The sequence below is a fragment of the Nesoenas mayeri genome, assembly GCF_963082525.1.
Source record: "Nesoenas mayeri genome assembly, chromosome: 25".
Lineage (NCBI taxonomy): Eukaryota > Metazoa > Chordata > Aves > Columbiformes > Columbidae > Nesoenas > Nesoenas mayeri.
This window is the reverse complement of record NC_137549.1, coordinates 4,103,150-4,109,149: the sequence shown is the minus strand read 5'-3', so window position 1 is coordinate 4,109,149 and position 6,000 is coordinate 4,103,150. Positions and strand designations below refer to the sequence as shown.

General features: G+C 60.5%; 1 protein-coding gene across 2 annotated transcripts in view; it reads left to right on the top strand.

Moving 5' to 3' along the window:
• The first annotated feature begins 5,790 nt into the window (after window positions 1-5,790).
• TCF3 (transcription factor 3) overlaps window positions 5,791-6,000 on the top strand; it is a 69,530-nt gene continuing 69,320 nt past the window's right edge. Inside the window, exon 1 of one of the 2 annotated variants that reach the window (XM_080359481.1) lies at window positions 5,791-5,912. The gene's annotated coding sequence lies outside the window, so the exon portion shown is untranslated. The other variant, XM_080359483.1, reaches the window with a different exon arrangement.

Here is a 6,000-nt window from a genome sequence, read left to right as displayed (position 1 = left end):
CCCAGATCCAACCTCAACCTCCCCTGGCGCAACTTGAGGCCAGTTTAGGTCACTCAGGGCCAGTTTCTCCAGGAAACAGGGTCAGTTTTTAGGTGCCTGCTCATGTTCAGGTTGGTCTTTGCTCTTGTGCCCAAGCCCGAGTTTTGGGGGAGTTTTCAGCATCTTCCATCCACACCAGACCTGTGCAGGGGGACAAGGTCACGGCACAGATACAGAGGAAGGACTGGGTGGTATGGAAGAGGATGGAGCCAAACAGGGATCTCCCCATGCTGGGGGGGCTGGATCTGGCAGCTGGGGGGGCAGGCAGTGCCTAAACCACCCCTGGGCAGAGACCATGAGGAGGGAGGACGGAAAATTGGGCTGAGATGGGACTCGCTGCAAACTCTGCTGCGGCGTGAAGTGTCACCACGATCTGGCCATGACTGTGTCCCATAGTGGCGGACAGAGCCCGGAGCAGGGACTCACCTCACCGGGGTGGTTTCTATTACTCTTCAAATGATGCTGAAACTTGACGTTGTATCACAAAACCCGCTAAGGGAAGAAATCTGGGTAGGGAAGGGAAATCCCCAGACCGGTCCCAAAGAAGCAGCACTCACTCGCGTCCCCTCCTTCCCCCGCAGCACGGGGACCACTGCGCTCCCCAGCGTCCTGGCCCTTGCAAAATGAAACACTCACCCGCCGTGATGAGGAATTTATTAACCTGTTTACCTCAAAGAAGCTGGAAATTCGGCCCGTTAAAAACACATTTATATCCCAACAACATTTGAACCCGCAAACCCCGTCCTGGTCCTCCTGCCCCTTCCTCACCAAGAGTTTAGGGGTGGGTGAGGGGGACCTCTGCAGCGGGGAGGGGGCACACGGGCAGTTCTTTAGACAGGTACTGCCGCCTTCCTTGTCCATAGGGAATATTTACCCCCAAGTTTGAACAGCTGCCCATCCAGCTGTTGGCAGCGTGAGGAGCTGTGGGATGGGGCATTTCTAGGACAAGAGGAAATGGCCTCAAGCTGCGCCAGGGGAGGTTGAGGTTGGATGTGGGAACAATTTCTTCCCCAAAGGGCTGTGGGGCATTGAACAGGCTGCCCAGGGCAGTGCTGGAGTCACCATCCCTGGAGGGCTGGACAGACGGACAGTTCTCAGGACACGGGGCAGGGATGGTGTGGGTTATGGTTGGACTCGATGATCTTGAGGGTCTTTTCCAACCAAAATGATTCTATAATATGATTCAGTCTTTTCCTGGCAGGTTCTCCCCTCACAATAACCTCCTCCCACCCACGAGCTGTCTCACCGGCAGCAACCTGCTCCCCAGCATCCTGGCTGGGGAAGACAGTTTCCACCGGCCGCCGTGGGGCACCCCGGCAGGGGCACCCCTGGAGATCCACCCCCACAGTCTCTCTGCGTGGGGAGGTGACTTTTCTTTCCATTCAGAGGAGATTCCCCGGCCCCCCCGCCCCGGTGAACGCGTTCAGAGGGTTTCCTGTTCGTAGGCGGATGCCGTGCTGGGCCGCGCTGCAGCGGCGCGGGGAGGTTCCCACCTGGGACGGGGACACGGCGTGAGTGCCTCCAGCACACCGCTCTGAGCGCTCTCATGACTCTGCTTTGGTTTTGGTTGATTTTAAGGCAGCTTTTCCGAGCTCCCCCAGGCACGATCACACTCCCCAGGCAACAAGCTCCCTCGGTGCTTTTCACTGTGTGCTTGAGAAGCTTCTTTCCCAGCTCTGCCGGGGCTGGGAGGTGAGTGGAGATGCTTGATGGCCACCACGAACTGCTGTGCTCCAGCAGAAAAGCCACTGCCCTTCCCTCTGCCTCAGTTTCCCCATCTGCAAACGGGGCCTGGAGCTGAGCATGGTGGTGACAGGGATCCCTGCGGTGCTGGCAATGGGGGGTCGGTGTCACTGATGTCCGGGCTCCATGCCGTGCCTGTAAGAGAGGGGGGAGGAAGAAGAGGGTCCCTGACGCCCCAAGCGAAGGCAGGGGGACGATCACTCTCTCAGCATCACTTCTGTCCCCACAGCTGGAAGGAAAGGAGGAAAACAGGTCAGAGAAGTGGACCTGCCACTGCCACCGATGTCCCCCATGGCTGTGACCAAGGCCAGTCCCCATGGGCCATGTGGGCTAAGCGGGAGCTGAGGACAAAGTCACTGTAATGTGAGATATGGGCGGGTTCAGAAAAAGAAAAGACAAAAAAGAGCTTTGAGGCCTTTTTTTTTTCCTCCTCTCCCTGTTGTTGTTGTTGTCCATAAATAACAATTAAACCTCCATTTCCAGCGGAGGCCACTTGTTTTAAATTTCCTGGCTAAAGTGATGTAACAGCTGTGTGTGATGCAACAGCATGTGGAACCCATCAGCCAGGAAACCAAACACAAACCTGCCTTTCTGGCCAAACACTCAGCACGTCTCCCCTCGCCAGCCCCGGCTCGGGGGTCCCGCAGCCCCCGGGTCTGGGTGTCCCCAATGGGACGAGCTCAGGGTGCCTGGGGCTGGCAGGGCGGGGGCAGGATGGGGGCTGGCTGGGCAGCAAGTCTTTTTTAATTAAAAACGTTACAAACCAATAAACGGCACTTTGCTGAGGACAAATAAACCTGCGTAAGCCTGGCTGGTGGCTTCGGCAGAGCCCCCATGTCCCCCTGCAACTGCTGGAGGGGTTTGGGGGTGTCCCTGGCTCAACCCCCTCCATGTCTGGGCCATCTGGAAGGGTTTAACCTCCCCTCACCTCCCCAGTGTTGCAGGGAAAAATGGAACTCCCTGGGCTGCCCAGGACCGCGTCTGTGCCCCAGCAGCCCCAGAGCATCGCGGCTGATCCGTGCCCAGTGCCGAATGTGCGCCCACGGGAGCCCGACCGCTGTCCAATGGGGCTGTTTACAAAGGACGGGCAAGAGACGGAGGAAAAAGAGGAGAAAGGGAAAGAGAAGGCGGGGGAAGGAGGAAAAAAAAAAAGGAAAAAAAGGAAAAAAGCCCGAGGTTGCAGTGGGAAATCAGAAGTCAGAGCTGAGGCATTTCGGCAGCCGGGGCTGGAATGTCTGACTCACACTGTGACTAAATGCAAATATGAACTCAAACTTGCTCCTAAAGCTGCTGGGATCCAGCGCGAAGCCCCGCGCTCCCCTGCCCCCTCGCCCCGGCGGGTGGCCCCAGCCTGGCTGCCACTGGCCCGCTCGGTGTCCCCAGGACCGTCACCCGCAGGAGCGTCCTCTGCGGTGACAGCGCCCAGCGATGTCCACACCTCCGGGGTTGTTTTGCCTCCTTGAAACTGGACCAAGAGGGGAGCTGGGGGGGGACGGCACCCCCAGACCTCGGCTGAGAGTGGGAGATGCTCGCCTGGTCATGTCCCTTGTTGTCCACAATGGGCTGCCCTGATTTTTAGGGGCTTTGCACAAGGACTTTATACAGCCGCTGGCCGTGCTGGGTGGTCCCAGCCCATCCATCTCCTCATGTCCCCTGTGGTGCAGGTGGCTGTCACATGGTGCCCCTGGTTGGGTCCAAGAGTTTGGGTCCCACACGGTGGCCACGTCCCAGCAAACTGTGCCGAACCCTGGGAATCATATCACTCCCTGGGAAAGCAGCCCCACTGGAAGGAAATTCCAGGGAAATGGGGATTTTTCTTGAGTATCTTATTTTTTTAAGCCTGTTTTGTTGCCAGCACTGACCTAAATTTTTATTCATTTTCATCATTTATTTTATTTACTTATCCCTGCAGACCCTGCTGGGGCTGGAGCCCCCCCAGATGTTGCCGCAACACTTTGGCTGGAGCAGCCCAGTCCTCCCAAACCCTCCTGGCCAAGGACCTTTCCTGGACCCTCCTGAACCACTAGGAGGTGACACGGGGACAGTGACGGGCCAGGCTGGGGGCTACAGAACAACCTGCCCCACGTCTCCATCCACCTCACATGAGGTTTCAGCCTTTTCTTCTGCACCAGCAGCCCGTTCCCTGCGGATGGTGGTGAGTCTGGCACCTCCTTGGTGAGAAACGAAACATCTCGGCTGGTTTTTGGTTCTGGGGATGATGCTGGGACATGGGGCAGCCCCCTGGGTTCCGGCAGGTTTGTGTCGCGAGGTTTTGGACACGGGGCTTGTTCGGGGAGCCCCTGCCCGGGTATGCTGCCGTGGGTTGATGCATCAGTGCTGTACTCCCAGCAGCACCTACAAAGGTCTTCAAGGGTTTCACATAGGCAGAGTTCAGCCTTGCTGTCATCACATGGAGGGGAAACTGAGGCACAGAGACGGGGGCTGCAAGCGAATGGGAAGATCCAACTGGAGTAACCGCTCGACTTCTCATGGAGAGGGCGCGTGGCTCTGCCAGAGCTCACAGCCTCTGTGCTGACTGCTGCCTCGTTGCATGTCACGACCTGCCCAGGCCTCAGCGGCGAGGAGGAGGCGGCTGCACCAGCAGCGCCACAACCGCGGCCGTGGAGGCTCCGCTTCGCACGCAGGGAGCGAGACCCCGGGCAGGGAGGTCGCTGCAGCCGCAGCTCGCAGCTGGCCGGAGCCCTGGACTGCAGTCAACGGCTATAAAGGGATGTTGTTTCTCTGCAAAAAATTTTAAGACAGGGAAATCCCCGGAGCGGAGGCACAAGCGCTGGTGCTGTGCCGGCTGGCGAGGGCACCGCTGCCCCGCCACCCCCGCCGGCTGCCGGCAGCACTGCTGCTTCTGGAGGTTATTTAAGCCACAGCTCTTGGTGTGGTGGGACTATGACGCAATCTCAGCTCCCACCCTTCGGGAGCAGGGGGAGCGTGGAGCACATGCTGGGGGGTGAGCAGGGCGTGTTGTGACAGGACAAGGGGTGATGGTTTAAACTAAAGGAGGGAGATTCAGGCTGGACATGAGGAAGGAATTGTTGCCCTGAGGGTGGTGAGAGCCTGGCCCAGGTTGGCCAGAGAGGTGGTGGATGAACCATCCCTGAGACATCCCAGGCCAGGCTGGACGGGGCTCTGAGCACCCTGAGCTGGTGACGATGTCCCTGTCATGGTGCGGGTGGCACTGGGGAATAGGGAAGGGCCCTTCAACCCAAACTGTTCTGTGACTGTATGACAGATGACTTTGGTCACTAACTCCATTTAAAGGCAGGCATTTCTTTCCAAAAAGCCAAATGGCTCGAAGGTCCCTGCGCCAGCAGGCCCAGGCCCCCGGCTGCAACGCCAGGGACGCTCATGGGGACGCAGCTCCCTGGGTGCCAGGGACAGCTCCCTGGGGACATGGAACATGGACTTCACATTGCAATGCCCGCTGCGCTGCTGTGGACGGGCTGAGGCTGCCGGCGGGCAGGAGCACGGGCAGTGTGGGCAGGTGTTGGCTCGGCGGCAGTAGTGCTGCCCGGGGGACGCGGGGCTGCCCTGGGGTGGGGGACCCGATGTCCGCAGCACCGAGGGGCGGTGGGGCCAGGCCGCAGTCCCCGCAGCCCACCGGGCCCCTCCAGCCCCAAGCGCGGGGCTGCCCCGGTGAAGCTACAAGGGGATATCCAGCTGCGAGGCGGCTGCTCCCAAAGCGCCGCCAGCCCCGCAGCGGGACCTCCGCCCCGGCACAGGCCCTGGGCTTGCGCTGCCCTGCCCGCCCGACCCCGCCGGGTGCCCCGTCGGCGAAGCGGGGGGAGCTGCGGACGGTGACGAGAACAGCGACCGCCCCCGGCCTTCGCCGCGCCCCGCCCACCGCGCTCGGTGGGCGGGGACAGAGACAAAGCGCACTCTGGTTGGCCTGGCCGCCTGCCACTCAGAGCAGCGGCGCTCTCCCGTTGGACGGTGCCCCTCGGCCGTATCAGTCAATCTCCGGGAGCTCCCGTGTCGTCACGGTGCGCCTCCACCTCTCTCGACACCACGTACGACCCATCCCCTTCCGCCATGAAACATAGTGCCCCAACCGGACGGGCCTCCTCCCCGCCTCCACCCCCGCGCTGCCGCCGGGCCGCGTTCCGCCGCAACAGGTTCTGCCCAACTGCCTCCTAACGGTAGCGGGGTGTGCGTGGGGAGCGCCGCGTGGGGAATCCGCGCGGTCGGCGGAGGGATACGGTG